This window comes from Lutra lutra, chromosome 4 (assembly GCF_902655055.1).
Source record: "Lutra lutra chromosome 4, mLutLut1.2, whole genome shotgun sequence".
NCBI classification, from domain to species: domain Eukaryota; kingdom Metazoa; phylum Chordata; class Mammalia; order Carnivora; family Mustelidae; genus Lutra; species Lutra lutra.
In genome coordinates, this window is record NC_062281.1 from 54,676,289 (window position 1) to 54,697,188 (window position 20,900).

General features: G+C 44.2%; 1 long non-coding RNA gene across 3 annotated transcripts in view; it reads right to left on the reverse strand.

The window, feature by feature from the left end:
• Positions 1 to 3,030: 3,030 nt before the first annotated feature.
• LOC125097082 (uncharacterized) overlaps positions 3,031 to 20,900 on the reverse strand; it is a 32,626-nt gene continuing 14,756 nt past the window's right edge. Inside the window, exons 3-5 of one of the 3 annotated variants that reach the window (XR_007126487.1) lie at positions 11,453 to 11,690; positions 5,255 to 5,403; positions 3,031 to 3,059 (exon numbers count right to left, since the gene is read on the reverse strand). This is a non-coding gene — a long non-coding RNA (uncharacterized LOC125097082). Of the gene's footprint in view, positions 3,060 to 5,081; positions 5,404 to 11,452; positions 11,691 to 20,900 lie in introns of those variants that run through there. The other 2 variants (XR_007126488.1, XR_007126486.1) reach the window with 2 other exon arrangements.

Sequence of the window (20,900 nt, forward strand, 5' to 3'; positions counted from 1 at the left end):
GGCCCTTTTGGACCCAGAAGTGGAGTAGATGCAGCCGAAAGGAAGTTAGGCAGGCAAATTGAAAAAGGGTAAAAAGGACTTCTGACTGACTCAGGCCTTGAAACCAGGGTTCGGGCTGAGTTGACTTAAACCCCAAGGCCAATGTGGAAGATAAATGAAGACCCACAAAAGTGAGGAGTGTTTTTAGTTGCAGCTGTAAGAAACTTTATTGAAGGCAGGTTTAAGTGGGTAGAATTTGAGTAAGTAAATTACTCTCCATAATATGGGGGGGGGGGGCTTATCCAATCAGTTGAAGGCCTTAAGAGAAAAATGACTAACATCCTCCAAGAAGGAAGGAATGTGCCTCCAGACCGCCTTTGGAGTCAAGACCACAACTTCCACTCTTGCTGGCATTGCTCGGCTGCCAGGCTGCCCTACAGATTTCGGACTCGCTAGGCTCATGATCATCATGTGAGCCAATTCCTTAAAGCACCTCTATCAATCCAGTCTCTCCCCCTCTGCCCCCTTCCTCTCCCCCTCCCTCCCAGGTCATACCTTTACATGTATATAAGATAACATGGTACAGTAATTCGATAGACTCTATATCAAATGAGGAAAAACTGGGGAAAGAACAACGAATACAGGACAGGAATTAGAAGATCATATTGAATCTTATCTGAACCCTTTCCTGAGGCTGAATTAATAACACAATGCTGGGATCTATTGATTACATTAGTACAGGTCCAAGGGATCTGCTTCTGTTTCTCTTTAATTAAGTAGAGACCTATGTCTGATTTGGGGATTCCGCTCCGCCTTAAAGGAGTTTACATTTTTCTTTTTCCACAGTGAAGTGATATTTACTTTGTTAATAAGCAGAGTTCTCTCAAGCCGTGCAGTGCAATCCCTATCGCCCGGGGATAGCCTAACACAGGCACTCTGGCTCATTAGATCTTGGGGGGGTGGTGCTGAGAGTTGGCATTTTTAACAAGCTCCCAGGCAAAGCCATTTGTCTGGGCTCCACGTTCTGAGAAGCAGGGAACTAGAGCCGAGGTTGTCGAGCTCGAGTGGCCATCAGAATCACCTACAGGGCTGCTTAAATGCTGGGCCTCCGCCCCAGAGTTTCTGATTCAGTAGGGTCTAAAGTGAGACCCCCAAATTTGTGTTTCTAACCCGTTCCCAGGTTGTCCTGATGCTGCCAACCTGAGGGCCACAGTCTGAGAAACCCGTCTGGAATCATTTCCTCATCATGAGAATCAGCCACAGCTCTACGCAGAAACGCGGATCCCCACGCCCCTGGGAGAGAGTCGGGCTCAGGAAGTATGGGGAGGACCCGGGAATGTGTGTTCTTAACAAGCATCCTGATTGCTCTCTGAGAGGTTGACGCCCAACCCCCCAGCCAAAGGGTTCTCTTCAATCCTTGCTGTTTTTCAAAACCCTGTGTCAATACAGAAGTGTGAACCCAAACTGAACCCCTGACTCCCACTTTGGAAATGGGGCCAGGTGTTGACACACTGGGAACAGTCACAAGTGATTCTAATGCATCACGAAGCTGAGAACTGCCTTGCACTGGAGCTGTGGTCCCTGACTGCAGCTCGGCCCTAGAGATTGCCACCAAGCATCATTCGCTTTGGTATCACCAGCCAGCCTTCTGATATAATTAGTCGGGGGTAGGAGCTTGGTGTTGTTTTTGTTTTGTTTTTAAGCTTTTATTTATTTATTTGAGAGAGAGAAAGGCAGGCAGGAACAGAAGGAAGAGGGAGAAGCAGGCTCCCCACCCTGAGCAGGGAGCCCTCTGTGGGACTCGATCCCAGGACCCTGGCTGGGATCATGACCTGAGCCAAAGGCAGAGGTTCAGCCAACTGACCCATCCAGGAGTTGTTTTATATCGTCCCAGTAGCTTCTAAGATTCAGCGAAGGTTGAGAACTCTGACTTGGAGTTTCAGCCCAACTGAAACTGGCTTCAGGACAAATTTAAAACAAGATTCCCTTCTCCCCTAAGCCCTGGGGCAGAGTGAGCAAAGCAGCTCACCCCAAGTCTCCTCCCCTCTTGTATATGGGACACATCTAGTCTCCGAAGGGTAATGACTCTACCTTAGCAAGAGGCACACCTGGACCTTGGCTGACCAAAGCATCGTCAAAGAGAGTGAAGAAAAAAAAAAGAGAGAGAGAGAGAGAGGGAGAACGAAGAAAGTACCCTCCTCAATTTTCAACTCAAGACCAAATTCATTCATTCATTCATTCATTGCTTCCAAATATTTATTATGTTCCCACTGTGGGCCAAGAGCTAAACGAGGATTTGGGAATTTAATTAAACAAGCTGTGTCCCTGGTTTTAAGGACCTGAGGGTCTAGTCAAAGATTCAAGCAAAGAAATGCTACTGTGACTCGTATTGACACTCTTATTCCCTGGGACTTTAGTGACAGAGGGGGCACTCTAATCTCCTGCTCCGAATGAGCTAGAATACAAGATCTGTGGCCCCCGCTGTCTTCTTCTGGGTGCAGGCACCTGCTGCACTGGCAAGGGGCCATGTCGTTCCGTGGCCTCACTAACAAGATGTGCCTTTGAGAGAGCATGCAACATAGCAGAACAGTGAGTTCATTTTTGTTTGACGTGGAGAGTTCTGTTTTCTGCCATTTCTCATAAACTGAAATGCCTGCCGGAGTTGTTCAGTCTGGGAAGACTATAGTTCACCAAAGGGCCTGATGGTCTCTGAGCCACGGGCTCCTCCTTGCTCTCACCCTCTGAGCCATCCTGTCATCTTCAGGGAAGAATCATAAGGGTATCTGGGCATCTCACTGGAGCAGGAACCGCCACATCTGAACTTGAAAGCAGTCGCCTCCCATAGTGAGAGCATCCTGTCATCTCCTTGTGGATTCTTGATAGAAGTCATCAGTCAGGGGCTCCTGGGTGGCTCAGTGGGTTAAGCCTCTGCCTTCACCTCGGGTCACGATCTCAGGGTCTTGGGATCCAGCCCCGCATCAGCCTCTCTGCTCAGTGGGGAGCCTGCTTCCCACTCCATCTCTGCCTGCTTCTCTGCCTACTTGTGATCTCTCTGTGTCTGTCAAATGAATAAATAAAATCTTAAAAAAAAAAAGTCATCAGTCAGCTGTTTCCATCATTTTGGGTTACAAGTAAATAAAATATTTCCCCGTGCTTCTTGTCATCCCTCCTGTTAGAATGTAATGAAGCATTTCCACTGATTACCCACAGCCATGTTGTCAAATAGCAGCGGGTTGCTAACATCTGGAGGGGAGGAGACTGGTGAGGAGGGTTTTAATTTAGTGAAGAGTTTTCTTTAATGAATCTCATTTTGGCAGGAGGAAGTCATGACAGGCATCGTAATGCCAGCTCCTCTGCTACAACCTTTCTAAAGTTGACGTTTCCCCCTTTCCTCAATCAACCCTGTTATTCCTTCCCTTTCAGCATCCTCAAGGGTCAAGACCCTGTAACCAGAAAATATATTAAGGGGCTAGCTTTTCTTTAAATGAAAAATGTTTCACCTTGCTTTGTCTTAATTTACAGGGTTTTCCCCCACTATAAAGTGTATGATTTGTGCCTGACTAAAGGCAGACTGGGTCTAGCTGGTTTGAAATGTCTAATACACACTGTCCTGAGGCTTTACTGCAAAGCAAATTAATCTTCTAGGGAAATTGACAAGATTAACAGGTCTTCATTGAAGCCAGCTTCCAAAACCCGAAGTTTAAATCTGTTACATAGGTTACAGTGATTTCTTCAACTCATTTCTGGGTTGTTTCCATTTTTTTAATTTGTGAATTAAATTCACAATTCGCCCAGAAATGAGCCTTCCTCAGGTACACGAGTAAAATCAATGGTGTGGTTGTGAATACCACTTAGCCACTTACTTGCTTAGTTTACGTAAATTCAGTAAGCCTCAGTTCTTCCTCAGTAAAATGGGGCTAATCTAGTACTGAGGTCATGGGTCATTAAATGACCTCATTGTGAGCATTAAATGTCAGCAGATAGACACGAGACTGAGTGCCATGCTTGGCCCAGGAACAGTCACTCAGTAAGTGGGTTTTGCTATACTCTGTGATCATAATTCTCTTTAGAACTAATAAGAAAGGGTTTGGATGAAGTGATATCCAAGCAACTATTTACTATATATATTATAGTTATATACTTAATGTTTTTATATTATATATACAATATATAATATTAATATAATATATAACATATTATGATGCTATTATATTATATTTTATTAACATCATAATATATAATATATACTATTAATATTAATATATTAAGCATATAACTACAATAAATGTAAATATAATAAATATATTTACTTATTTTATAATATATTTGTATATTATTTAATATATTTATTATTGATTATTTAATGTATTTATATAGTATATACTATATAAATATAATAAATAGATATTTATTTATATATAAATGTATGTGTATATATGAGTGTGTCTGTATATACATATATAAATATAAATATAAATATATTTTATCCTTTGTTTTCAGATCCCAGATATCTGCTTGTATTTAGTATCTTTTCAGATTTGGGGGTAGATCTGTAGGGTGGACCATAGAGAGGCAGGCTGGCTTTGCCAATGTAAGAAAGAGAGCAATTCTTTAGGGAAATGTAACACCCATGCATTAGTAACATGCCATTGTACTTTACATCAAAGCGGGAAAATTTTTTCTGTAACCCTTTCTCTAGAAGCAAAATAGCAGTGTGGATGTTTTAAAGTATTGTAGAAGATGTCACCCCTTAATTACTTTACAATGCTTCCCAAGTGAAGGGGGGGTGGGGCTAGTAAAGGAGCCTGAAGTCCTGAGGAGTTTGAAGTCTATCTCTGGGGTGCCTGAGTGGCTCAGTCAGTTAAGCATTGCCTTCTGCTCAGGTCATGATCCCGGGGTCCTGGGATGGAGTCCTTAGTCTGGCTCCCTTCTCAGCCAGGAGTCTGTTTCTCCCTTTGCCTGCCGCTCCCCCTGCTTTGTGCTCAATCTCTCTCTCTCTCTCTCTCTCTCTCTCTTAAATAAATAAGTAAATAAAATCTTAAAAAAAAAAAAAAGAATTCCACCTCTGCTACTAATTGGTGACCTTGAGCAAGAATCAGTACTTCACCCTTTTGGAGTGAGAAACTGTGTTAATTTATTAGAAAGATCTTTATAAGTGTTAAGTTATAATATTTTAGGGAGATGTGACCTGATTAACAAATACAAGTTTTCCATTATCTATAAAGAGAATAAATGCTATTTCCCATGTTGACATTGTCCCAGATTTTTACATTACATTTCAATAGGAAGATGGCTCTGTTGTGCACAAAACCGTGGTGCCCAGAGTTGTCTAAGTGCTCGATCCAAGCTGATGGAGAGGAATTAATGGATTCTCAAAGCCAGGGTCATTACTGCAGGTGTTGCCAGAAAATTCCACACTGCTGCCTAAATACAGAGACAAAGATAATAAAATAAAGAAGAGAGACAAGGAACTGATCCTCTCAGGTCGCCTTCAGGGGTCAGAGAACCTAAGATGAATATAAGCTGTTAATAACATCCCCGAGGTAGTAGGACTGAGTTTGTGGATTAGTGAAGGGTGTTAAAATGGAGCCAGCACAAAGCAGCACAAATGAAGTTTAAGTATAACAAAATAGTCTCTATTTTTTGGCATCATGTAGCCTCACAAAGATACCTGTGCTTCGATAGCACTTTGTCTGTCTGGGAGTATATGGTGGCTTTTAAAAAAGTCATTTCATAGACAAGGTCAATGTAGTTTGCTAAACTGCCTCCCAAACTCTCTCCCCAAGAGAAAATTATCATTGATTATGAAGAGAATAAATGCTGTTTTCCATGTTGGCAGAAAAAAGAAAAAGGAATATTGGTCCTGTAATGAAGCCTAGAAATTACAGTGATCTATAAAATAATATTAAACAGTTTGGTTTTCTTCCTCATGAAATGAGTCTGTTGCATAGTCAGGTTGAGTGCTGGACAGAATCCACACTGACCCATGGTGCCAGATAGCGATCACAGAAAGCTAAGTCAGTCAGGAAAATCAACAGGTGCATATCATCACCAGTTTGCAGCCTGGCCTCAGGCCCTGCTGGACCAAAGCCCCTGACTAAGGATCTGACTCACTGTCTCCCCATCTCTGGAGCCTGGACATACGCAGGAGGTCCCATTAATATGAATTCCAAATGACGGCAGCTCTTAGCATCAACAGTGCAACACCCGGCCCTTAGCGGCTCCTCCCAAAACTCCCCCAACTTGTTTCTGGGTATCTCCAGGGTGATATCTCGGGCATGTCCAGTCCCAAGTCTGCCCAGGTTTGCCTGCTCCTGCTGTCACATCAGGAAACCATACCTGCTTTTGCTGCTCCCTCCTGCGTAGAAATACCAATGTCTGGAAAGGAGAAGCTGGGTCAAGATCCTCCCCAGACCACTGGAGATGGTCTGAGACGTCACAGCACTGCTGGGTCCTGGCAGAAAGGTGGGAATATGGCCCTCTCCTGATTTCAAGGCACCATGTTGTCACTTGGGTCTGAAAACTTAGGGCAAGACTCTCTGAAAATCACCCATGAAAAGAGTCTGTTTAGCTTCCTACTCAACTTCTTTCTCCACTGGGGCCTCCAACCAGACGAAGGGCCTAGCTAGAGAACAGATCCATGTCACCTCCTTCCAACGTCCTTGTCCCTTCCACTCTCCCCATCTCCCCTCCACAAAAGAAGCAAGAGAAGCAAACAAAAACTCTCTCCTTCAATTAAAAAAAAAAAACTATAAAATATTATCCTTATCAGTCAGGATAGGCCACATTATGCAGCAGTAACAAACAAAACGAACAGTGCTGTGACATCCCAAGTTCGTTCCTTGTGTCCCCTGCGTGTTCTGTGCAGGATGTTAGGGGTCTCTGCTCATCCAAGTCAGCCAGGAAGCCGCGCTGATGGAGGGTCTTGACATGCTCCCATGGCTTCTTCTGTGGTCAGACAGCTGCTTGATGTGACACAAATCACCTCTAAATGCAATTCTTCTAAAGAAAGTCCCACGAGCATGCCTGAACTCCGGACAGCGCGAAAGCACAATTTTATCATGTCCTTGGATGTGAGAGAACTGGAAGAGTTGTTACCAGCCTAATGATATCAGATAAGCCCATTCACATAGATGGTGACCTCCCTGCTAGGCGCACACACAGCCAAACTCTGAACTCAGCTGAGGCTGAGCCAGAGCACTTGCTATAATCACGAGAAGGGTAAAGTCACGCTGTCACGCTAATTCTGCAGGCTCATCTTCCGTAGGCCCTCCATAACTGGGCCGGACCACATGGGCCACCTGTCATTGGGAAGAGAAACACTGTCATATTCAAAAACTCATTTTTAATGCCCGAAGACTACAGCTATTTGGTTTAAAAAGAAAAAAAAAAAAAGTAGAGTTTTATCCAGAAAATTCTTTTTCTTTTCCTTTTTTTTTTTTTTTTTTACTTCCTAGAACAAGAAGAGGAGCAGCCACACGTACATTCAGAGGTAACACACCTCCTCTGTAATCTATGAAAACCCTGGCATTCCAGTGCAACCTTTCATTACATTGCCTCTTATACTCACTGGTGTTCTCTAGGAAACACATGCCCTTTCGCGGGTGAAAAGCAGTGAGAGTAATCATTTGCTCATGGTTCTCATTTCCAGTATCTCTTACTGGCCTATTTTGCCCTTTAATGAGCCTTATTGGTTGTTTTTTTTTTTTTTTTTTCCTTTTCTGTCCCCTTTGGTCTCCCTGTTTTACTTGTTGTTGTCACTGTTTGCTTGCTGCCCAGAAAATAAATATCCCAGCCAATCCTAAGCCTCGCTCTTGATCAGCTGTTTTCTTCTCAGAAAGGACGAGGCATCTCCTCTAGGACTCACCCCCCTACATCCTCCCAGGGCTGGTGAAGGTCACCCTCCTGCACCAGCCGATAGGAGCACTTCAGCCCCACACCCACCAGGCTCCCTCCAGTGCTTATGGAGCATCTAACCCACAAATACTTAGGGTGCACCTACCTGGCTCCTTAGGTAGAACCTGTGACTTTTGGTCTAAACACTTGTGAGTTTAAGCCTTACATTGGGTGTGGAGCCTACATTAAAAAACAAAACAAACAAACGAAAAAACACAAATACTTGAGGCAAGGAGGTGCAAACACAGATGTGTAGAGTGGATACCTAGTGATTCCAGACAGCCAGAGGTTGTCAGTGGTAAGGACGTGGGGATGGGGTTCAGGAGAGGTGTGGTAAGCTCACAGTCGGCCAAAAGAAGGGAAGGCTGACTGGTGGCATCATAGGAAATATGGGCTCCTGTTGCCAGATCTGATTTTCATGAGATGTCATAAACCCAGATTTTTATGTGTGAAATCCTTCAATCATTAAATGTCAGCTTAAACTTTTAGAAAATCCTGTGCGGGTCTTTCTTGGAATATGTACCATTTTCAAGTGTTACTTGGGCAAAATAAATTTTAAAATATTTTAAAATACATCTGCAGGCAAACATCTGGCCCTCCAACTTTCAGTCTGCAACCTCTTTCCAACCACAAGCAAGTGAGGGAATCCATGAGTGCACACGTGCACACACACGTACTTTAAAACATCTGGAGTGGGGACGCTTGGGTGGCTCAGTCGGCTAAGCATCTGCCTTCAGCTCTGGTCATGAGCTCAGGGTCCTGGGATCGAGTCCTGCATCAGGCTCCTGCTCAGTGAGGAGCCTGCTTCTCCCTCTGCCTGCCACTCCCCCTGCTCGCGCTCTCTTGCTCACTCACTTTCTCTCTCTCTGACAAATAAATAAATAAAATCTTTTTTTTTAAATCTAGCGCAAGAAATAGCTTAGGGGGCATTTAACTACAGAACACAGTTTCAAGCATCGCCCACTAGAAATGGAAGTAAAATAAAAATTAAGAGGTAGTAGGAAAGCCATTTCACACAGAGGAATCAGAGATCAGAAACTCAAGAGCCAGAAGCGTGAACACTGACCCTGCCAGGACCCTGTGGCACCACAGAGAAGTGGCAGGATCCTAGTTCCTCAATGTCTTCATCTTGAAACAGATTTTTTTTTTTAATTAAGATCAGCCTATCACAAGGGGTTCTGTAAAACATGAATAAAAAACTGACACTACTTTCACATCAAGGTTTCTCAGTGACTAGGAAAGCAAACATTCTTGGGATCATAGACCCTTGAGAGGCACAAGATCTTAAAGTCATTCCGGACAATGTTCTTATTTTACACTTGAGGGATAGAAGGCCTGGGAACACCAGGACTATCCCAGCCTGGCCAAGAGTGGGAGTGATGGTAGGACCAAGAAGGAGACAGCCCTGCTAGAGAACATCGGGAACCCCAAGTGTGAATGTAGGATCCACCCCTTACAAAGTGTACAACCTTGAGGTTGCACACCTTCAGCTACCAGCTCCCCTGGGTATCCTTGGAATGATACCCTGTCCCAGCCTACAAGTAGGGAAACTGCCAGAACGAGAAGAGATGATGAAGGCAAAAGAACTACAGATCAGAAGCATCACACAATTACCAATGTTAGTTTGCTTTCTTTGTCTTCCCTGGAACCCCTGGGCACCTCTCCTCTGAGCAGCCACCGCACTCTTTCCCTAGTCAGAGCCTTTATCCCACTATGTTGACTTTGCCATGGACACTCAGATTTTCCCCAAGACTGTGAGCTCCGTGGGGCCAAGGGCTTTGTCTAAGAGACCCTGATGAATGTTTGCTAAATGAATGTACTTCTAAATCTCTAAGCTCTAAACCCAAAAGACCTAACCTAAAAGAGTTGAACGTCTTTGGGTCTCACTAATAATAAAACAAACATATTCATATAAATGCATCAACGAAACCTTTCTGAGACATGTTTACACAATTTTAAATTGATAACTTGCAACCGTCGTTGTGCAGGGACTCTGGAATGACATGCAGAGAGAGAGAAAAAGAGAAAGAGAGAGAAGCGACTATAATTTAGGATGTCTCCAGGCCCCTAACTTTGCAGGTGTCTCTCTTATCCAAAGTAATATAACTACCTAGAATCAAGCTTTCAGTTCTACATGCCGCCCATCTGAGAAATTAGTCACTTGGCATTATGAAATTTCAGATACTTACTCCAGTGTTAAAGACCTGGGTTTGTTGTAGGAGTCTCAAATTAGCCTGCTGCTAAGTATGGACATATGCAAAGCTCCCCTTTATGTAACTAAGCATTAACGCCTACTTTATCTCCTACTTCATCATCTGTCACAGTCAAAAACGGGCAGCACAAATTCAAATTTCAAGGGAATAAAAAATATATTGCCCAGGAATTTCCCCTTTAAAGCATGACCTTAAGAAAATTTCTTTGCGGGGCGCCTGGGTGGCTCAGTGGGTTAAGCCTCTGCCTTCAGCTCAGGTCATGATCTCAGGGTCCTGGGATGAAGCCCGGCATTGGGCTCTCTGCTCAGCAGGGAGGCTACTTCTCTCTCTCTCTGCCTGCCTCTCTGCCTACTTGTGATCTCTCTCTCTGTCAAATAAATAAATAAAATCTTTGAAAAAAAAAAGAAAATTTCTTTGCTCTATGTCTTCTGGATTAGGTAAAATAGGGTGGAGAGAGAAATGATTGAATTTTTTTGAACCTAAAAGCCCAACAAAGGTAATTAGCCTAAGTACTATCTTGTAACCCACACCTCTGGGGAACAGTTCCAATCCAAAGACCTTGAGAATTTTTCAGATTCAAATTCTGGAAGCTAAAGATTTATATTAGCATTATTTCCATGTAGGAAGAAGCAACATATTCTCTGCCAAAATATAAAATTCCCCTTCTCCCTACTGCTAATTTTCTGCCCAATAATCTACTTTTATATAGTACCTATTTGTATGTCCTAGAGAAATGTTATACTATTTTGAAATTTGGAATTTTTTTAAAGTTTAAGAAATAATGTTTTTTCAGGGGCGCCTGGGTGGCTCAGTGGGTTAAGCCTCTGTTTCAGCTCAGGTCATGATCTCAGGGTCCTGGGATGGAGCATTTGCCTCCCCCCACCCCGCATTGGGCTCTCTGCTCAGCAGGGAGCCTGCTTCCCCCTCTCTCTCTGCCTACTTGTAATTTCTCTCTGTGTCAAATAAATAAAGAAAAATCTTAAAAAAAAAAAAAAAGAATGTTTTTTCTAAACAGCCAGCAGTTTCTGTAGCCAGCAAACATGAATAATGATCTCTAAATCAGAAGACACAGGATAAAGTAATGAAATCACATTCGCTCTCAGGGAACTGGGGCTTTATTAAGCCAAAATAATTAATGTAATCCTCCCAATTGATTCATCCAATATTTATTCAGCATCTCTAACACGCCACTGTTCTGGAACTTGAGAATGTAGCAATAAACAAAGCCGACAAAAATCTGCCCATATAGAGCTTATGTTCCAGCAGGAAGAGAAACAAAATTCTATATAAGTAAAATGTATAATATGCCAGATGTTGACAAGTGCTGTGTTTGATTGCATTAATGGCCCCAATTTTTTTTTAACCTTTCTTCTATTCATCCCCTTTGTCATGTCCGCTGTGATAAGCTGGGCTTCTTCCCTTCTCCTTGACGTTGAGCTTGAACATGTGACCTGCTTTGGCCAACAGAACGATGTAGAAGCCACAGCATGCCAGCTCCTGAATCTAGAAAAACATAGACCTTGAGAGGCCTTGGTGATTCCAACGCTCTTCTTGTTCCTCTGCCATTGCCGGGTCAATATGCTGGAGCTAGTGTGCTGGCTGCTGGAGAAAGGGAAAGGGTGAGAAGCAGAGCTGCTCCAGCGAATCCTCTCCAGCCAAACTGAGTCTAAAGCAGAGCCCCTAGAGCCCCCGGGGATGCAGGTATAAGCTGAGCCAACATCAGCAGTGCCATCCGCCATCCATCAGGTGTGACCAGCAGGTGACCTCCTGCTGACACACAAATGCATAAGCCAGAATCATAAATGACCTTATTCTGGTGTTGAGTTTTGAGGTTTGTTATACCTCTATAGCTAACCAATGCAAGTGCTAAAAAGTCGTCCAAATAAAGCAGCTAAGAACAAGAGATCATGTGTGTGGTTGTGGTGGGGAAGTCAATTTCAAAGAATTGCCTTGTATACAGTTATTTTTTTAATATAACACATTATTAGTGATTCTAAAAACATTCTCTTTTCAGGACTTGAGAGGTTCTTATGTTCATTACCTAACATCCTCATCCTGTGTGTGGCACTCTCCTACTAGTACTATATGAGCCCAAGCAAATGGGAGGCAGAAAAAATTTGCTAACTTGTTCTGGTGTAAGAAGGAGGCCTGGGTGGCTCAGTCCATTAAGCGTCTGCCTTTGGCTCAGGTCATAATCCCAGGGTTCTGGGATCTAGTCCTGCTTCCCAATGGGCTCCCTGCTCAGCGGGGAGTCTGCTTCTCTCTCTACACTTCCCCCTGCAGGAGATCTCTCTCTCTCTCTCTCTCTCTCTCTCACTCTCTCTCTCAAACAAATAAATTAAATCTTAAAGAAGAGGAAGAAGGAGGAGGAGGAGGAGGAAAGAAATTAACCTTCTTTTTGGATTCCAATCCAGTTAAACATTTTTGCTTTCTCAGGTTTGAAATGCAGTATGTGAGCTCTTTTTTTCTTTTCTTCTTCTTCTTTTTTTTTTTTTTTTTTTTTGGCACTGATACTGGATAACCAAAGCTACTCATGCTTTAAAATATGTTTAAAATATGCTTAGAATTGGAACTAAGAGTAAATTGTTATTAAAAATGATAATTATGAAGCTACCATTGATCTCCCATTTACTATCTGCCAGGGGCTGTTCTAAGCATTCATAAGCAATGGCTTATTTAATCCTCATAAAAATATCCAGGAACTGTCATGTCCCCAGACAAGGAAACTAAAGCTCAAAGTAGGAATCAGTTGGCAGAGCTGGAATTGAAATTCAGATCCAAAAGAAGATATGATACCCACACACACAAGAATATTACGGCCATCAAAAAAAGAAAACTTACCATTTGCAACGACACGGATGGAACTAGAGGGTATTATGCGAAGCGAAATAAATCAATCAGAGAAAGACAATTATCATATGATCTCCCTGATATGTGGAATTTGAGAAACAAGGCAGAGGATCATGGGGCAAGAGAAGAAAAAATGAAACAAGCTGAAACCAGAGGAGACAAACCATAAGAGACCCAATCCCAGGAAACAAACCGAGGGTTGCTGGGGAGGGAGGGGGTGAAGAGGTAGGGTAACTAAGCAATGGACATTGGCGATGTATGTGTTGGAATGAGCACTGGGTATTACAGAAGACTGATGAATCATAGACCTATATGCCTGAAACAAATAATCCATTATATGTTAATTGAATTTAAATTTTTTTAAATGAAAAAAATAATCAGATCATCATCATTCCAATGATGTTCTGAAAGATGGCTCCTCTGTCTAGATGTCTGTCTTCTAGGTTATCAGAAACCTCCAGAGGTGAGGATAGTATTAGGAAGAACTCTAATTTTCATATTGTTTTTTATTTTTTTTAATATTTTCTTATTTATTTATTTTTATTTATTTTTATTTTTTATTTTTTAATTACTTTTCAGTGTACTAGAATTCATTGTTTATGCACCACACCCAGTGCTCCATGCCCTCCACAATACCCACCACCAGGCTGGCCCAACTTCCCATCTCCCCCCGCCCCTTCAAAACCCTCAGATTGTTTTTCAGAGTCCATAGTCTCTCATGGTTCATCTCCCCCTCCAATTTCCCTCAACTCCCTTCTCTTCTACATCTCCCCATGTCATATTGTCTTTTAATGAGGCATCCTGTGGTTCACTGTGGCTCTACTGAAGTCTTCCCCAGAAGCACTCTCCTAATATATCACAAATTCACTTGGGATTTAAAGGCAGAAGTAGTGTCTAGAAGTCTATTGGTTAAGTTTAGCCAATAGAATTCTTCCAACACATCCCGAAGTAAGGGGACGGTTCAAGGATTCTTTTCCATTGTTAAAAGGTAGCTAGCAGTTGCTGTTCCGTGGAGCTTAAAGCCTTTCCAGATTAGCCACCCTATCTTCTAGCAGGTGAATGCAGGTTCCATTACAGTCATTTTGTCCACCCACTTGAAAACCAGAGCAGACTGAGACAGAGGCAGAGGGTTTCAAGGCAGCTTTGACTTCCCATCTCATTCAAATCCTAACCGTGCAATTTTCATCTTGTCACAAAATGGTGGCACTGAGGGAAACGAAGTCACGAGTTCCAGTTCAGAGTTCTAGAAGATTCTAGTGGCTAGAATTGGCTCCGGTACAAACAGGAGCTAAAGTTGAACGTGTGAAGGCTGTGGGAAACAATTCCTCTCAATCCCTTGTCTTCTAGGGAGTTACCTGTTGGTGGCTCCCGTGGACTGGTGGAAAGGTTTGAGAGCTTCTTGATTAAGGTATTTTTACCCGCTCCTAATCTCCTGCCTTAAATCTTGCCTTGCCTTCATCTTTTATGGATTCTAACCATTGAGATCATATTCCAGAGCTGTAGGACATTGGGAAAATCACTTAAACTCTCTGAGATTCGAATTCCTCGCCAGTAAAATAAATAAGGAATTTAAGTTTGTCCCTGCCCTAACACGTTTAAGCTGCTGATTACAAATTAATGGTAATATTCAGCCTGCTGCAGGCAATTGCCCTAGACATAAGCTAGCAGAGTTAGTTTAATAAAATGAATTAGATCTTTCATTAATTTGTTTTGAAGTCCTGTCAGTTATGCATTTTATGTTCAACCTTACAACTTTTGCAAGCAGGAAAGTGTAAATGGCAACGATTTAAAAAACTGCTTAGTTGGGAAACTATTTGGCTTTTCAGATTTCCGGATCAAGTAAGAGCTCTGTAAGAGAGCATCAGAGGTCTTCGGAAGACTTTTCCATTCCATGATCTTCCGCAGCGACCAGGCTGATGAAATTTCTCTGTGAATGAACGCTGAGTTTCTCCAAACCAGACCTAATAGCTACCGGTTCCCAATCAATTGCTATTCACACTCACACATCTGCACACATAAAGCCACTTTAAACATCAAGCTGTGGGGTCCTGACAAGATGACAGAGCCACCAGCTGTCGGGACACTGCACTGAATTGGGGACACAAACCCCATTTTCCTATGTAAATTGGCCTGGACGCTGCTTCGGTCCCCAACAAAAGGGGACAGTCCTGTTAAATGGGGCCATCTGGCCGTCCCCCAGCCCCACTGACACCTCCAGGCTGGGGGTGGGGATGGGGAGAGCGGGAGTGATCTTCGGGGGACCGGGAAGGTAGTTCAGTGGCGCACAGCTGTCACTCCGACCCCAGGGGTCCGGTCTACAGAGGTTGGAGGAGAGCAGATTCGCGGTGGTCTTAAGCCTCTGGGCCTGGGGCGTCTGAAGGTCTCAGTGCACTCCCGACGTGGGGGAGGGCGCTCTTTGTTCCCGGGCCCCGGGGGGGCGAGGCGCCAGAGCCCAGGGCAGAGTCACTCCTCCGTCCCCGGGGCCCCAGGGCAGCTCCCTCCCGGCAGCTAGCAGCCGCTGGCGCCTCCATAGCAACCGCGTGGGAGCTCCGCAGACCGGGAAGAGGAGCAGGGGTGGAAGGAAGGAGGGGAGCTGGAGAGAGGGGCAAGGGAGAGGAAGGAGGGGACCGGGAAAGCCACAGAGGAGGAAGGAGGGAGGAAAACACGAGAGATGGTGGGAGCCGAGAGAAGGGGAGCAAGGGAGGTGCAGAGGAGAGGAGAGGCTGGCTGGAGAGAGAGGTGGGGGGGAGGAGGGGAACTGGAGGAGCTGGGGTGGAGGAAAGGGAGGGGACAGGATCATGGAGGAAGGGGGGAGTAGGGAGAAGGGAGAGCAAGGAGAAGGGGCTCCAGAGGAGGCGAGGAGGAGAGGGGAAACAGGAGGAGCGGAGGGGAGGAGCGGCGGAGGAAAGAAGGAAGGGAGTGGGGGTGGGGGGCAGGGAGAAGGGGAGGTGGAGTTCAGGGGAGGTGGAGAACCAGAGGAGTGGGGAGGTGCCCAAGAGGACGCGAGTGGGAGGGAGGGAGCGGGGGAGCAGGAGCCCGGGAGGGGCAAGAGCCGAGCGGCTGCCGGGGCGGAGGGTGCGGCCCTCGGCCGCCCCTCCCAGCCCTCCAGGGCACTGTGCCCCGGCCAGGTTCTCTGGCCGAATTCCTGCCCCCACTCCTGGTGGTGGGGGGGGGGAGCGGGAGCCAGCGGCGCAACGCTGGGCGGGCAGGGACGCCGGCTGGCGGTGGTGGTGGGGAGACGCGCTCGGGGCGGAGCCGCGGGAGCGCGGAGCGGCGGGGAGAGGGCAGGTCAGCCGCCGCTCGGCACCCCCGCCCCCAGCCCGGGTGGGGCGCCCCGGCAGCGGGCCGTAGGCTCCCTTCTCCCCTCCCCCTCGACGGGCGGACCTCTCGACTGCTGTGCCGACCCTCCCAGCCCCCAGAGCGGCCTCCCCAGACCCGGAGCAGCCCGCAGTCCTCCCGGGATGTGCAAAGCTCCCCAGGGGTTGCAAGCGGGGCTCCGCCAGCCAAGCTCCGGAGAGGACGCGCTGCGGCCGCGGAGAGTTCTTAGCTGAGACTGGCTCTCTCCAAGTGTTTTCAGCAGAGAGTATTTTCTGTTACAAAACTGTTAGAAAGGTGATAGGAGATTTTGTTTGGAGCCTACTCCCTTCCACACGCCCGCCCCCCAGCCACGAGGGGCCTCGTGGAGAGAACGCATTCTCAATCCCGAGCTCGGAAAATGAAACAATATTTTCTGATATCCAGGCGAAAATTTGGGGGACAAGCCAAGTCACAAACACATCATTTTTAAGCACTATCTGTTTAGCACTGGCTTGCACAAGACATTTCACAAAGTTGCTTACCAAGAGTCTACCGCAAAAATGGATTGCTATTACTCTATGAAAAGCATTTTAAAATAGCTTTTTATTACCTGGCCTTAAATGTGTGAGAAAAAAAAATTCACAGAATTTCAAAAGAAACCAATAGATGTAAGTGTTGTATAATTTATTTTAAAACCTTTTTAAAAAGGAAAGGAAAGAAAAATAAACTTTGGACGTTCTCAGCTAACATGGCCTATGGGAAAATGAAAATAAACTTAATTGAAAAAACAGTGCTCACCATAAATAGGTTTAGCTTTCAGGCAGGGAACATGGTTAAAAAAAAAAAATTCGGGGAATATTCACCAATCAAATGTAAGATTGTCCATGTTTCATAAAGCAAAGGTCAAAAAAAAAATCCTCTCAAGCATTAAAGGACACTGTTTCTGTGCATATAGACAGGGCCTTTCTTTTGTTGTTTGTTCTGGATGTCTTAATTTGTAACTCCTGTTTTCAGGTATTACACCAAGGAATATTTTTTTGTTTTCTTCTACCCACATAATCCCAAATAAGGTACCAATGTAAAAGAAACAGGAAAATTTGTAGGTTTGTAATTATGTGATAGCCCATCTGGGTTCAACTCTATCTTTGACGGAAAAGAAAAAATGAAAAATGTAGGCAAACATCCAACTATATTTATAAAACTCTAAATATTCACTCATTTTGACATACAATGAATGACTTCTAGTCTTTGCTTCCCATCCAGTGGATATGTCACATTTTTGAGGGCTCACGACATTCCAGGCATTATTCTCAGCAATTTCTAGATACTAGCATTTGATTTAATCTTCTTAAGCTGAGAAGGCAGTACTAATACTCTATCATTTTACGGATAAAGAAACTGAGGTTTGAGGTGCCTGGCTGACTCAGTAGGTCGAAAAACTTAGGACTCTTGATCTCAGGGTGGTGAGTTTCAGTCCCCTGCTGGGTATAGAAATTACTTTAAAATGACATCTTAAAAAAAAAGAAAGAAAGACGGGGTTCCTGGGTGGCTCAGTGGGTTAAAGCTCAGGGGGACCAAGCCATGCATAGGGCTCTCTGCTCAGCAGGCAGCCTGCTCCCCGCCCCCAACCGCCCCCCACCCCCACACGCCTGCCTCTCTGCCTACTTGTGATCTCTGTCAAATAAATAAAATCTTTTTAAAAATCTTAAAAAGAAAAAAAAAAGAAAGAAAGTAAGCCTTAGATCATAAAAGCTACCCAGATTCACACAGCAGTGGTCGGCAGGACTGGGGTAAAGACCCCAAATTAGTCATCACTGAGCAAGTTTGTTCCCTGACCACACTCCACAATATGGGACTTTTTTTGCATCTTATGTAGAATTACACCGAATATAACCTTGGGTCAAATATATTTATGAATTTTTCAATTTTATCTACTTTTTCTGTTGTTAGGTAGACATGTAAATTCATGAGTCTTTTTTTTTTTTTTTTTTAAGTAAGTTCCACAACCAAGGTAGGGCTTAAACACACAACCTCAAAACCAAGAGTCATGTGCTCTACTGAGTGAGCCAGGCAGGCACCCCTGTTTTCTTATTTTCTAAGATGTTCCTCTAATAAATTTGTGTATGTTATTATGAACTTCAGAAATATAGAAAGTAACAAACGTCCAGGGCTAAATCTACTAAGCACAAAGTGTTAATATAGCTTTGCATATGTATTAAAGATTGTGGCAATATTTAAAAATACATATTCTGAATTCAACAATAAACCATATTATTTTTAATTTGTTTATATCCTGTTGCTTATACTTATTTTTAAGTAAAAAATTTTATATGCTTTAGTCAAGGGAAAACAATCCATGAATTGGGGGAGTACAATACCCTCCAAGTAGTGACATGCTTCTCCTAAGAGATTTGTGGCAAAGCGAGTTTCAAGGATTTTATTTATTTATTTGAGAGAGTGAGAGAGAGAGTGCACACAAGAGACAAGTGGGGGAGAGGGGCAAAGGAAGTGGGGCAGAGGGAGAAGCAGACTCCCCACTGAGCAAGGAGCCCCCAAGCAGGGCTCCATCCCAGGACCCTTAGATCATGATCTGAGCCGAAGGTAGACGCCTAACTGATTGAGCCTCCCAGGTGCCCCCAAAAGCAGGTTTTTGTAGAGAGTTAAAAGAAGCAAATCGGAAACAGGGCAAGATTGACTAGGAGACTAAGGATTTCCTTATAAGGCTAGCCGGTGCTATTTTCTAGGATAGAGTTAGGCTTAGGGTTAGGATTGATTTGGTGCCTGTTAGGTTTCCTTGACAGGTGTTTCTCATAAATGCAAGCTAACTTAGGTCTATATTTGTCAGGTGAGTCACAATACTAATTAACTTTATCAATTCCCTCTTTTGATCAGTCCTCTGGATTTTTTTCCTCTTACAATGATTTTATTGTAAATATGTTCTTATTTTGCATTGTTCTTATATTGCATTCAAAACTATTTATCTGCAAACTTGTTCTAAATCAAGGAGGAAGAAATGGAATGGGGAACCACTTTGAAATAGAGATATATAGCAAAGACACCTGCTTGCCATGCTAAGCCCCTTTCCCTCAGAAGTAATAGGATGTTAACAGGGAATATCACGTATCTCCTTAGCCTCTTCAGTTGAAATTCGTTCTGAGTTTGGCAATTTGCTCTTGTTCTGTAAACCAAACTGTTCCTTTCTTCAGTGCTAAGAGGGAGAATGGGAAGCCAGTCTTCAGAGCCCAACATCAACAAGAAAGATCTTGGCCTTATATTTAACTCTGCTCGCGAACAAAATTGTGCACTATTTGCCAGGAGCAATGTCATGGGAGTCCTTCCACCTCTAGTCAGCGGTCCTGAGACCGATAATCAGAAAGTAAGGTATTAGCACCAGTCCGGACCAACACTTCTTGTTGATGTTGGAGTCAGGGTGGCTCTTAGACTGGAAGACACAGTTAGGGTACGGAGGCCTTGTTCCCATAGTTGGCTGTTTAATCATCCTCTCTTTGGTGTCCTAGGCAGAAGAAGATCATTTGTCTGCTCACCAGTGGTCACATAGGTGCATCGAAAGCTTTCAAGGGAACACAGTGAAGCACAGAGACTATTAGAATGACTATAAGCAGAATAATATCCAAAGTCTGGAGGGCCCCCTGAAGCCACAGTCCCTATTACCCAGACCAACTCAGATCAAACAGATCAAAGAAAGACCCCATTGAAGGAGTCACTTTCTGAAGTCAGTTGGCTAGTTCAGTAATGCTAGGTAGGCAAGTGTCAACTTCCTCAGAGGCGTTAATCCACTTGCAACAAGTCATGTTGGCCGTGGCACGAGCCCCTTGCTCAGCTGGAGGATAATCAAGGGCTAGCCTATCATCAAGGGAACTTTGGCCAGAGTCCTGGGCAGCTAGTGCTTTAGCAGCAGCGCGGCAATGTCTTCAAGAGTTAAGGAAAGTTTCCTGATCATAGCCTTATTTGCACTTGCTCCTACTTAGGGGAGGAGGGATCTGCCGAAGGAAGTTAATTTGGAATTCTGAATACCTCCTGGTAATTTCCAGTTGAGTCTGTGGTTCAGAGCTGGAAAGGTGACAGTCATGGAAGCCTATAAAATTTAAGGATCTGTGAACCACACACGTGGTTTTATTTTAGTTACCCTTGCCTTGGGTCCTTTTCTTTGTACACAGCCTGTGTGCAGGTTCCCCAGGTTTGGGATTGTCCTGTTCCTTATACTTTGACTTCCTTATTTTCTCTGTAATATCTGACCACAATTTTAAACTCTTAGGCACCTACGAGTTAGGAGGAGTACACTAAGCGCTACCTGATGTTTGTACATTCAAAGTCAAGTGGAGCTTGAGCATTTTCTGCCAAATTCAGCCTCTATAAATGGGTAACAAGAATATACCCACTACTAAAATCTTTTGCAAAGGCAAAAGATTTTAGTAGTGTCTTCTGTCTAAATCGGTCCTACAGTCAGTCCTTCACTTGGCTTAGCTAGGGGAAGAACACAGCTGTGGGCTTTGGAGGAAAGGAGTGGAAAAGAAACAAAAGCGGAACATTTGGGACAAAAGCAAGCCAAGATCTAACTTCTCCCTGTGCAGGGTCAGTAATGCTGGGAGCTAAAAATGGGCAGGGCTCAGGATGGGGGAGAGATGGGGAGAGGACCAGTAAGGT